Below are 11,121 nucleotides of genomic sequence, written 5' to 3'. Positions count from 1 at the left end.
TGCTCTTTTCTGCACTACGTTGACGGAGCGCACGCAGGAAGGAAAAAAGGAAGCGTGCTACTGGCTCAGGTGAGCCGAGTCATCCCCGCATTTCCAGATTCCAGAAAGATACCGGTTTTCTCTGTTACCTAGTTTGCGGGGGATCCCCACCTTCCCCCTCCCCCGCCTCCACCCCGGCCACTCGTTTGGTCCTCTCCCCTAAGATGTCCTGCCCTGCTATTTCTTTAAGGAGATCGTACGTATGCAGGTTTGTATTTAGTTTTGATGTTTCTAAACTATATTTCTTAGAGATCCCTATGTATTAATATAGGTGCAATATCAAATATCTATTTGAAATAGTGTGCATTTTTATTAAGAAACGATCAATATAAAAATAAATGTAGTTTATTTTGAAAATGTATATAACCTATCGTTCCCTTATAGGTTTATCATTTAAAGGATGGATAAAAGGGATAAGACGTGAGAAGTTGCAACTAATGGCATTTATTAATTTGTTCGCCATCCATCTAACTTTGTAGACCTTCGTCCAAAGCAAGTCAGGGTTAGGAAGGGCAGGAGATTCCTTCCTTTCCTCTCCAGGTTGCCGTAAACAACCCACCCATCGCCCAGAGGTACGAGAAAGGAAAAGCAGGTCTCTCTGGGGGCAGTAGGAGACCCGGGTCTTTGCAGAGTCTGGCTTGCAATTTTGCTAACCTCCCCCAGTCACAGCTGCATTGACTGATGTAGCAGCCATGTGGGCCAGGAGGAAGGGTGGGGACACCAATCCTCTAAAGGCCTGCCGGCTGAAAGCTTCAGCCTTTTTGGAAAAGGCAGTGGAGAAAGGAGGTCACGCTCCCTCTGCCAAATGGGTGACCCCCCCCCTTTCTGTGGCTGTTAAGAAAGAACTGGGGGAAAACAGATAAGTTGTCCTTGAGGATTCCCCCCCCCCTTTTTTGCCAGCTTCAGTGAGATTAAGGCTTTTCCTTTTAAAAAGACGGGGATGGAACTGGAGGAAGGTTGGGAGCCCAGTAAAAACCGCAAGAGGCAGTGGGAAACACGGTGGGAGGTTGCGATTGCCACCGCTCCTCTAAATGTTGCAGTTTTGGTGGGAAATAGCAGGAGGTAGGGTTCCTACTCTTAGGAAAGCTTGCTGGTCCCCACACACCCCATTTAATCCATTTTCTTGCTGCAGAGAGAGATTCTGTTAAGTTCTAGCTGGAACTCCACGTCTCTTATTCTGTTGGTAACTGCTTTGCTTAGGTTGGGTGTAGCCTAGGGATATTTAAAAACAGTGAGGAAAGTCCACAGGAAGCCCCCTTATGCTCCCATCGCCTGTTTCCTGGGAGAGGGGAAGTTATTTATTGAGACTAAAGCGGTCAAGCCCTCTGGGAAGAATTGAGCCCTACGATTAAAGAAGGAGTAGCAGTCACAAAAGGAAATAAATCCTTTTAATATGATTTTAAGATTATTATTATTTATCTATTGAAGTTATTGAATGCTATTAAGGATCAAAAAACAGTGCCATCCTGTGGTTGAAGCAGGTAGAGGAGCCATTAAAAAACTTTTCAATAGAGGAGAATAAATATGGAAAGGTCAAAAGTGAAAATATGTCTATAATAATGTATAATAATATGAATTATTCTTAGTAAGAAGTAGAACATATAGGAAGAAAAACGTAAATAAGAAATAATGGGGCTATAGGGACAAATATTCTAAAGAAGAATAAGGGGGAAATGTAAATATTAGATTACCGTTACGTAATTGCTGTAAAAAAAAGGAGTATATATTGTATGTGTATGTGTGTTATGTTTTGCTTTGTTCTGTTTTGTTGGTTAAAAATAAAAATTAAAAAAAAAACTTTTCAATGGCATTTTAAGGTTATTCTTTATTATTAAAACCTTATTAATATTAATAGGGCATCATAGTCCTCCTTAACCAGATTTAAGGCTTTTGAAGCAGATTTCTTCTTCCGCGCCTGCGTTGCAGCAAACGGGCCTCCCCTGGCCCTATTAATAAGGTGTTAATACTGTTAATAAAGATAGAGAATTTAAAATGCCATTAAAAAGGTTTATTTCTTTTGGTGGCCACAATACCCGTTTTTGACCAGAAGAGGGCACACTTTCCCGTCTCATAGCTTTAGCTTGGAGTCCATGGTAGGCTTTTTTTAATGGCCTCCATCCTATAGCCAAGGGACAGAAAACTCTGTCAAATCAGATACTGCAGCCACAAAAATAAATAAACCTCTTTAATGGCGTTTTAAGATGATGATTATTCTTTATTATTAAAAGCTTATTAATAAGCCACGATAGGCTCATTCCCCTCCCCTACTACACTTGACTTGCAATCACGGTCTACAGGCCATGTGGCAAAGTACCACAAGTGGTACACATACCACTGGTTGAAAAGCCCTGCTGTATAATTATTAATATCAAGGCTTCTAATAATAAAGATGCAGAAGAATAACCTCAAAATCCCGACCGTTCTGTCCCCTGAACCTGTCTTTCCCTCTCCGGCTGTAAAACGGGGCCCAGGGGCCATTTTACAAATGCAGATGGGGCAACTAAGCCTGAGAAAGAATCCCTGAAATTTATGTTTCCAACATATGAACTGTATCTCTATGGTCCCAATTTGGCCTCTTGTTTTTCTCCCTCTGAAGTGGAAAGGGCACAAAGAGACCCAGCCTCCTAGTCTCTCGTACCGGCATCCAGCCGCCTGCTTAGGGACAGGAAGTCTGCCATGCCGAGAAGGTCGTTCTGAATGGAAGTGGAAGGACGGCCACAGAAACGGACAGGAAGTTGGCCATCCCGGGGAGGTCGGTGTGTAAGACAGTGGAGGACTACTGCGCATGTGTGACTGGAAGTTGGCAGGTAAGGTTGATTTCCTTGTGTGGCTGCTATTCCTGCCTAAGGCTGCGTTCTGATGACTTTGCCCCTAAAATAACAACATAGTCTTTCATATCTTGGGAAAGCCTGACTTTTTTGCCCTCTTTTGGGCAAGGAAAGAGTAGGGCCTCAGGTTTTTAAGAAGAGACTTGACAACCATTTGTCTGAAGTGGTACTATAGGCTTTCCTGCTGGACTACAAGACCTTCCAACTCGATTGTTGTTATTGTTGATCTCCCAAAGCAATTGCTCACTGTATTTTCTTCTACTGTTTAGAAGGAAAAACATAACAGAAAGGAGAAACTATTCTCCTTTTAGCCGTTGTTTTGTGGTTAATTCAGGGTTCGGGGGAAATTTGACCGGCTCCTCTGGTTCAAGCCTGTGCTCCAGCTCAAAATATGGAGTTGTGTTGTTTTGAGAAGGCTGTGCCAATAGCAAGTGGGAGGTCTTGTGGCAGGATTTGATTCTCTTCACCCCAAGACCAGCTGGTAAAAGCAGGAAATTAAACCGATCAAGAATTCTGGTGATTTGTTATGATTCCTACAACTCAGTGCTTTTTTCTTAGGCCCTAGGAGTAGGTAACCCAAAACACTCGAAGAGCCACTTGGACCCATTTACAACCGAAAACATCTTTTATGACTCATGGACTTCTACTCCCAGAATTCCTGAGTCAGCATAGCTGGGCTAGCTAGCTCTCTCCTGCTTCCTGCAGAGACGCAGCAAAAGGAGAAGTGCCATCCAGTAAGCTTTTCAGCTCGTCGGAGAACACTGTGAGTCCACTCTCTTTTTTACACACACACACACACAGAGAGAGAGAGAGAGAGAGAGAGAGAGAGAGAGAGAGAGAGAGAGAGGGAGGAGGGGGGAAGCACAAGTGCCTCTCTCTCTGTCTGCAAATGGCAGAGGAGGCTGGGAGCCGCAGGGGAAGGCTCAAAGAGCCATATGCGGCTCCAGAGCCGCAGGTTGCTGACCCCTAGGGGCACTCAGAGTACACCTTTGATAAAGGAATATACATAATAAGCAAACACGTATAAAACTGAGTTTAGTCAAAGCAGCAAAGTCTGCCCTCTTGTGGCCAGTGTGTGCTGTAACGTTTAGCAAAGAAGCCCTGAAGTGGCTTATTTTTATTCTTTCATTTCCTTCCTTTGATGGAAGCTCAAAGCAGCCACAGAAGAGGCTGCTGGGAATACAAAAGATAATTGCAGAAGCTAAAATTTCATTTCTAATAGGGCACTGAGGAAGGCAAAACAGGGAATGCTGCCCTCCTGTAGCCAGGTAAGTCCATGGCATTTTTTCCCCAAGGTACAGCAGAAAAGGTTACTGGATAGATTAAATATAGATTGGGTGTCAAACTCAATTTCACTGAGGGCCGCATCAGCATTGCAGTTGCTCGGGGGGGGGGGGCGCTGGGTGGGTGTGGCCAGAGTGGGTGTGGCCTACTGGGTGGGTGTGCATGGAGTGGGTGTGGCCTACTGGGTGGGCGTGCCCAATTCTACACCAGTCGCGTCAAGGGTGCCTGTGGGGGTCTGGGCAGGAATGGGACAGATCTGAGGGTCTCTGGCAGAAGGGGGTGGGACGGGGGCAAGTGCCAAGGCATGGTCCACTGGGGCAAGTACCAAGATGGCCACCACAAACTTGTACATTGGCTCCCAGCCGGCTGGGGCCAAGACAGCGGGCTCCCTCACTGTTTCCAGGATGGCTTCGTGGGCCACATGAAACCACTTTGCGGGCCGCATCCGGCCCCCGGACATTGTGTTTGACATGTCTGATATAGATGATTAATAGGTGAGATAGATAATAGATGAGAGAGGGAAAGAGAGAAATCTAAAACATTTGTTATATAAAGCACAAAAAACTTCATTGGAAGTTTATTTTGGTAGAACCCCCAAATCCTTACAAAAGATGATCCTCGGTGATTTCGGCACAGGGCAGGAGCACAAGGTGCCTAACAGGTCCAAGCTCCTTGGACCTGTTATATAATGAAGGAAGACTCGAAAAATACTTTATTGTTCTGCATCATATCTTCCAAGCGTTACCCAGTTGCAACAGTTTGTACAACAATTCAAAACATAATACAGTCTTACAGATAAAATACATAAAAGCATAATCCAATATTTTAAGGATAAAAAGTCACACAAAAATTACAAAAGCAATGATAAAATACCATGGGTAAATAGTTCACTAATTTAAAATGACATTTTTGACAAAAGGTGAGGTGTAAAAGGAACCATAGTTGTCATCAAAAGATTTTTCTCAGAAGAAAGAAAACACAACTTCAGTGTTCAATTACATAAATATCACAACAGGTATCTCTTGGTGAAGAGATGGTGATAAGAAAGAATACATAAAAACAGGTAAAAGATAAAACTTGTCTACCATAAGCATCACAACTACTTAACAACAGTAAATCAGGAGTAAAACTCAGTTGTATTACACAAAATAAATGTCAAACAGAAATTTCAGGAACAAAAAGACAAATGTGTGTGACAAAAGAAATCAAAATTCTTGAGGTGACCGCCATACTGTGTGTCATGTTTAATATTTATCAGTCAAAACATAACTTACACATTTTAAACAACAGCCGTGGATAATATTATTCCAAATAGAAATCTTTTATCAATCACTGGCCACACCAGACATTAACAAGAGCGGTTGAGGTTTTCTGTCTGGTTCTAAGAACCATGGCTGTGGCTAAATTTATGCCAGGCAGAAAACTATAAAATCTATTATCAATCACCGGCACACACAGCGTTAAAAAGGGCCATTGAGATGCTTTCTGGTTCTAAGAACGACCATCGTGCCTAAATTAAGCCAGGCAAGAAATCTACTCAGGGTTTCAATGGCCACATCTAGAATTTAAAAGGGTCACACAGATTTATTTTCCAGTTCGAGGACATAATGTTTCACTCTAGTAAAAAACTAGTTATTAATTTGTAGAAATGGCAATACCTCGTATTAAAGTGTGTCACCAGGTTTACTTTTGGTTCCAAGAGATCTGGCTGCAGCTGACATTATTTCTCAGGGTATGAAGTTGGGAGGGAAGCGATTCAAAAGGATTCCCTTCCAGTTTGAGACTCAGCTAGGGCACCGGAGGCTTGTAGTTGAGTGCTGTTGACTCCTCCAGTGTGACTCGCCCTGGCTGCTCACCTAGGTACTGAAAGGGTCTCCCTCCCAGGGTGGGTCTCACAGAGTGTGTGCTCAGAGGCTGGACGAGCCTGGGAGCGTCTGGCTGCCTACTCATTCAGTGTGAGTTTCACAGAGTAGTAACTCGGGCTGGAAGACCCCTGTCAGGAGTGCCTTGGCATCACCTCTGTGAGTCAGGATGGCCTCAGCAGCAGTGCAGCCTTTTGCCCAAGAAATGCAGCCCATCAACTCACCCGTGCCCATTTACAGCCAGCTTTCCTCCTCCGCTGCCCTCCCGCAGCCATTCTCCACGGCCAGTGGGCCCTTGGCCCTCTGCCTGTCGCCCTTCGGCCCGGCCAATTCACCCAGATACCGTTTGTCCTGGGTCTTTGTCTGTACGGGACAAATAGCCCACAGCCAGCTGGGTGGCAGGCAGGAGCCATGGTGATGCAGGGGCAGCGTGCAATGAGCAATCCCAGGGTCTGGGGAGGGCAGTTGTGATGCAAGATTTTTTAAAGTGCTGTGGCTGCTCTGCATGTTTTGGGGCCTTGCAGCTCTGACCCCAGAATCGGAAGGAGGTGGACTGGCAGCAGAAGTAGCAGCCACCGGGGCAACTGGGGGGAGCAGTCAGACAAGAGTGTATTGGGGGAACGAGGGAGGGAGGGGGGCACCTCAAGGGGGCTTCACGAAGACAGCTTGACTCGCAACTCAAACGAAAGAGGGGAGGAGGAGAAAGTCCGGAGCAGCTTCTGCTATAGACAGGGAGGTGGGTTAGGGGGGCACACAGGCAAACAGAGGGCTGGTGTGGCTTCTACCCACCCTTCCCTCCCACGACGGGTCACAGTTCCAACCCCCAAGCCCATGCCATTTGCCCTCCCTTCCCTCCCACGACGGCGCACGCAGTCCCATCAGCCCCAGCCCTTGCCATTTGCCCTCCCTTCCCTCCCACGACGGCGCACGCAGTCCCATCAGCCCCAGCCCTTCCCATTTGCCCTCCCTTCCCTCCCACGACGGCGCACGCAGTCCCATCAGCCCCAGCCCTTCCCATTTGCCCTCCCTTCCCTCCCACGACGGCGCACGCAGTCCCATCAGCCCCAGCCCTTGCCATTTGCCCTCCCTTCCCTCCCACGACGGCGCACGCAGTCCCATCATCCCCAGCCCTTCCCATTTGCCCTCCCTTCCCTCCCACGACGGCGCAAGCAGTCCCATCATCCCCAGCCCTTCCCATTTGCCCTCCCTTCCCTCCCACGACGGCGCACGCAGTCCCATCATCCCCAGCCCTTCCCATTTGCCCTCCCTTCCCTCCCACGACGGCGCACGCAGTCCCATCATCCCCAGCCCTTCCCATTTGCCCTCCCTTCCCTCCCACGATGGCGCACGCAGTCCCATCAGCCCCAGCCCTTCCCATTTGCCCTCCGTTCCCTCCCACGACGGCGCACGCAGTCCCATCAGCCCCAGCCCTTCCCATTTGCCCTCCCTTCCCCCCCACGACGGCGCACGCAGTCCCATCAGCCCCAGCCCTTGCCATTTGCCCTCCCTTCCCCCCCACGACGGCGCACGCAGTCCCATCAGCCCCAGCCCTTGCCATTTGCCCTCCCTTCCCTCCCACGACGGCGCACGCAGTCCCATCATCCCCAGCCCTTGCCAGTTGCCCTCCCTTCCCTCCCAAGGCGCAAGCAGTCCCATTAGCCCACGCTTCCCTCCCATGACGCTCCAGTTCCAGCAGCACACCAGCCCTCTGTTTGCCTGTGTGCCCCCCTAACCCGCCTCCCTGGCTGTGGCAGAAGCTGCTCCGGCCTTTCTCCTCCTCCTCTCTTTCGTTTGAGTTGCGAGTCAAGCTGTCTTTGTGAAGTCCCCTTGAGGTGCCCCTCCCTCCCTCCCTCGTTCCCCAACACACTCTTGTCTGACTGCTCCCCCCAGTGGCCCCGGTGGTTGCTACTTCTGCTGCTAGTCCCCCTCCTTCCGATTCTGGGGTCAGAGCTGCAAGGCCCCAAAACATGCAGAGCAGCCACAGCACTTTTTAAAAAAAATCTTGCATCACAGCTGCCCTCCCCAGCCCCTGGGGTTGCTCATCGCATGCTGCCCCCGCAGCACCATGGCTGGGGGCTATTTGTCCCATATAGCCAAAGGCCCGGGACAAAGGGTGTCTGGGTGAATTGTCCAGGCCGAAGGGCGACGGGCAGAGGACCAAGGGTCCACTGGCCGTGGAGAATGGCTGCGGGAGGGCAACGGAGGAGGAAAGCTGGCTGTAAATGGGCTGAGGCGAGTGGCAGGGGGCGAAGGAGGCGTGACCAAGGGTCCATGCCTAAACATGGGGGGCGGTGCAGATGGAATCAGGAATAGTGCATCTCTTTTGTCTCTCTGGTTTCATGGACTGCAATGATCATGATCATCATTGACCAGTGAGGGAAGCGATCCAAAAGGATTCCCTTCCAGTTTGAGACTCAGTTGGGGAGCCTCAGGGACCGGGAGAGACTTCCAGCCGAGGGCTGTTGACGCCTCCAGTGTGATTCGCCCTCGCTGCTCACTCGGGGACTGAAAGAGAGAGACTTCTAGTGTGAGTCTCAGAAAGTATCTGCTCATGGACTGAGTGAGTCTGGGAGCCGATAATTATCCACATCCATTCGGTGTGAGTGTCACACAAGCTCAGGGACTGAAAGACCTCTAAAAATGAGTCATCACTTTTTACAGGATGGATTGGCATGTGGAATGCTTGTGTGGCCCTTCTCAAGTTCTAAGAAGTACAGCTGTGGCTAACATTACACTAGGCCAGAATACTAATTACTGTTTTAATAATCAGTGACCAAGCCTAGCAATAGAAAGGGCCATAGACATTTTCTTTTGGGTTTTAAGAACCATTGCCAGGCCTAACAGTAAGGAGGCAAGAAAAGTATGGAATCTTATGTACATCATGGAACACACCTAGAATGGGCTAAAAATACAACAGGCAAGAAAACGAGAATCCCTATTATGTAGCAATGGTCACAGATAGGATTAAAATGTGTAGGGTGGTGTGATCATGAAAGTGGCTTACATTTTCAGCGATTGTTCTAAAGGTCAGTTTTGACATAATTGGTGAAATAGCATTCTTGGTGGAGATCATGTTCATTCTTGCGTTCCATTCCTTCTTCCTCCTTTTTCACCATCAACACTGCAGGCTGACAAGTGAGTCTTCTGTCTTCTAGGATGGTGTAGAGTACATGCCTTTGAGATAAAAAAAAAATCAACATTACTTCAGCTGCCACTGAGGTTTTACACCTAAGAAGGCACAATACACTGTGGTTACTATTACCTCAGATGCAGGTGTTACCCCTACTTACCTAGGAAGAATGGACCATCAAATAGTGGAAAACCAACCCCCCCGCCGCCCATATCCTAAAGCTTTGAAGGAAACAAGACTCAACGAAACTTACCTCACAGCGTAGGAGGCGCCATCACAGCCAAAGGCTAATAGGGCTTGAGCTGCAGACATTTTCTTGCTGTCTTGGTTCTTCTTTTTTCTTTCTTCGCCTTTGTTTCTTCCTTCGACGTGTCTCTTCTGAGGAACATTTGGCAACAGGGTGCAAATGTTCCTCCCCTCAATCTCAGGGACTCTAAAGCTACAAAATCTTTTATAGATCGACGGCCACACTTAGCATTAAAAAGGGCCGTTGAGGCTTTCTTTCTGGTTCTAAGAACCATCGCCATGGCTAGAATTATGCCAGGCAAGAAAGGTATAAAATCTATTATCCATCAATGGCCACTGGAGACATTTTCTTGCTGTCTTGGTTCTTCTTTTTTCTTTCTTCGGCTTTGTTTCTTCCTCCGTGTCTCTTCTGAGGAACATTTGGCAACAGGCGTGCAAATGTTCCTCCCCTCGATCTCAGGGACTCTAAAGCTACAAAATCTTTTATAGATCGACGGCCACACCTAGCATTAAAAAGGGCCATTGAGGCTTTCTTTCTGGTTCTAAGAACCATCGCCATGGCTAGAATTATGCCAGGCAAGAAAGGTATAAAATCTATTATCCATCAATGGCCAGACTTAGAATTAAAAAGGTCCATTGAAACTTTTTTTCTGATTCTAAGATCAATCGCCATGGCTAAAATTACGCCAGGCAGAAAACTATAAAATCTATGATTAATCACTGGCCACGTTGCTCATTTAAATGGGCCACTGAGAGGTTTTCTTTCTGGTTCTAAGAACCATAGCCATGGCTAAATTTACACCAGGCAGAAAACTATAAAATCTGTTATCAATCAATGGCCACACCTAGAATTAAAAGGTCCATTGAAACTTTCTTTCTGGTTCTAAGAACCGTTGCCAGGGCTTAATTTATGCCAGGCAAGAAAGATATAAAATCAACTATCTACAAGATCGTATTCATTCTTGATTTCCATTCCTTCTTCTTGTACTTTTACCATCAAAGCTGAGTCTTCTGTCTTCTAAGATGCTGTAGTACATGCCTTTGAAATAAAAAAAAAATCAACGTTACTTCAGCTGCCACTGAGGTTTTACACAATACACTGTGGTTACTATTACCTCAGATGCAGGTGTTACCCCTACTTACCTAGGAAGAATGGACCATCAATTTTTTTTGCTGGGGGGGGACCATTGACCTCCCTCCATATCATAAAACTTTGAAGAATACAACTTACCTCACAGCGTAGGAGGCGCCATCACAGCCAAAGGCTAATAGGGCTTGAACTGGAGACATTTTCTTGCTGTCTTGGTTCTTCTTTTTTCTTTCTTCGCCTTTGTTTCTTCCTCGACGTGTCTCTTCTGAGGAACATTTGGCAACAGGGTGCAAATGTTCCTCCCCTCAATCTCAGGGACTCTAAAGCTATAAATTCTTTTCTAGATCAACGGCCACATCTAGCATTAAAAAGGGCCGTTGAGGCTTTTTTTCTGGTCCTAAGAACCATCGCCATGGCTAGAATTATGCCAGGCAAGAAAGGTATAATATCTATTATCCATCAATGGCCACACTTTGAATTAAAAAGGTCCATTGAAACTTTTTTTCTGATTCTAAGATCGATCGCCATGGCTAAAATTACGCCAGGCAGAAAACTATAAAATCTATGATTAATCACTGGCCACGTTGCTCATTTAAATGGGCCACTGAGAGGTTTTCTTTCTGGTTCTAAGAACCATAGCCA

General features: G+C 47.0%; 2 long non-coding RNA genes across 3 annotated transcripts; one reads left to right on the top strand and one right to left on the bottom strand.

Moving 5' to 3' along the window:
• The first annotated feature begins 206 nt into the window (after positions 1–206).
• On the top strand, positions 207–3,581 carry LOC120318598. Of its 2 annotated transcripts, none has more exons than XR_005559542.1 (3): positions 207–247; positions 2,636–2,846; positions 3,426–3,581. It is a non-coding gene; the product is annotated as an uncharacterized LOC120318598 (long non-coding RNA). The 2 variants fall into 2 exon arrangements; XR_005559541.1 differs by lacking the exon at positions 207–247 and adding an exon at positions 477–611.
• A 5,483-nt stretch (positions 3,582–9,064) lies between these two features.
• Positions 9,065–10,654, bottom strand: LOC120318597. The gene is made up of 2 exons (XR_005559540.1): positions 10,621–10,654; positions 9,065–9,187 (listed from the first exon to the last, which is right to left on the bottom strand). It is a non-coding gene; the product is annotated as an uncharacterized LOC120318597 (long non-coding RNA).
• Between the last annotated feature and the right edge of the window lie 467 nt (positions 10,655–11,121).

Source organism: Crotalus tigris, unplaced genomic scaffold (assembly GCF_016545835.1).
Source record: "Crotalus tigris isolate CLP2741 ecotype Arizona unplaced genomic scaffold, ASM1654583v1 scf7180000020287.18503, whole genome shotgun sequence".
Classification (NCBI taxonomy): domain Eukaryota; kingdom Metazoa; phylum Chordata; class Lepidosauria; order Squamata; family Viperidae; genus Crotalus; species Crotalus tigris.
This window is presented reverse-complemented; position numbering and strand designations above follow the sequence as displayed.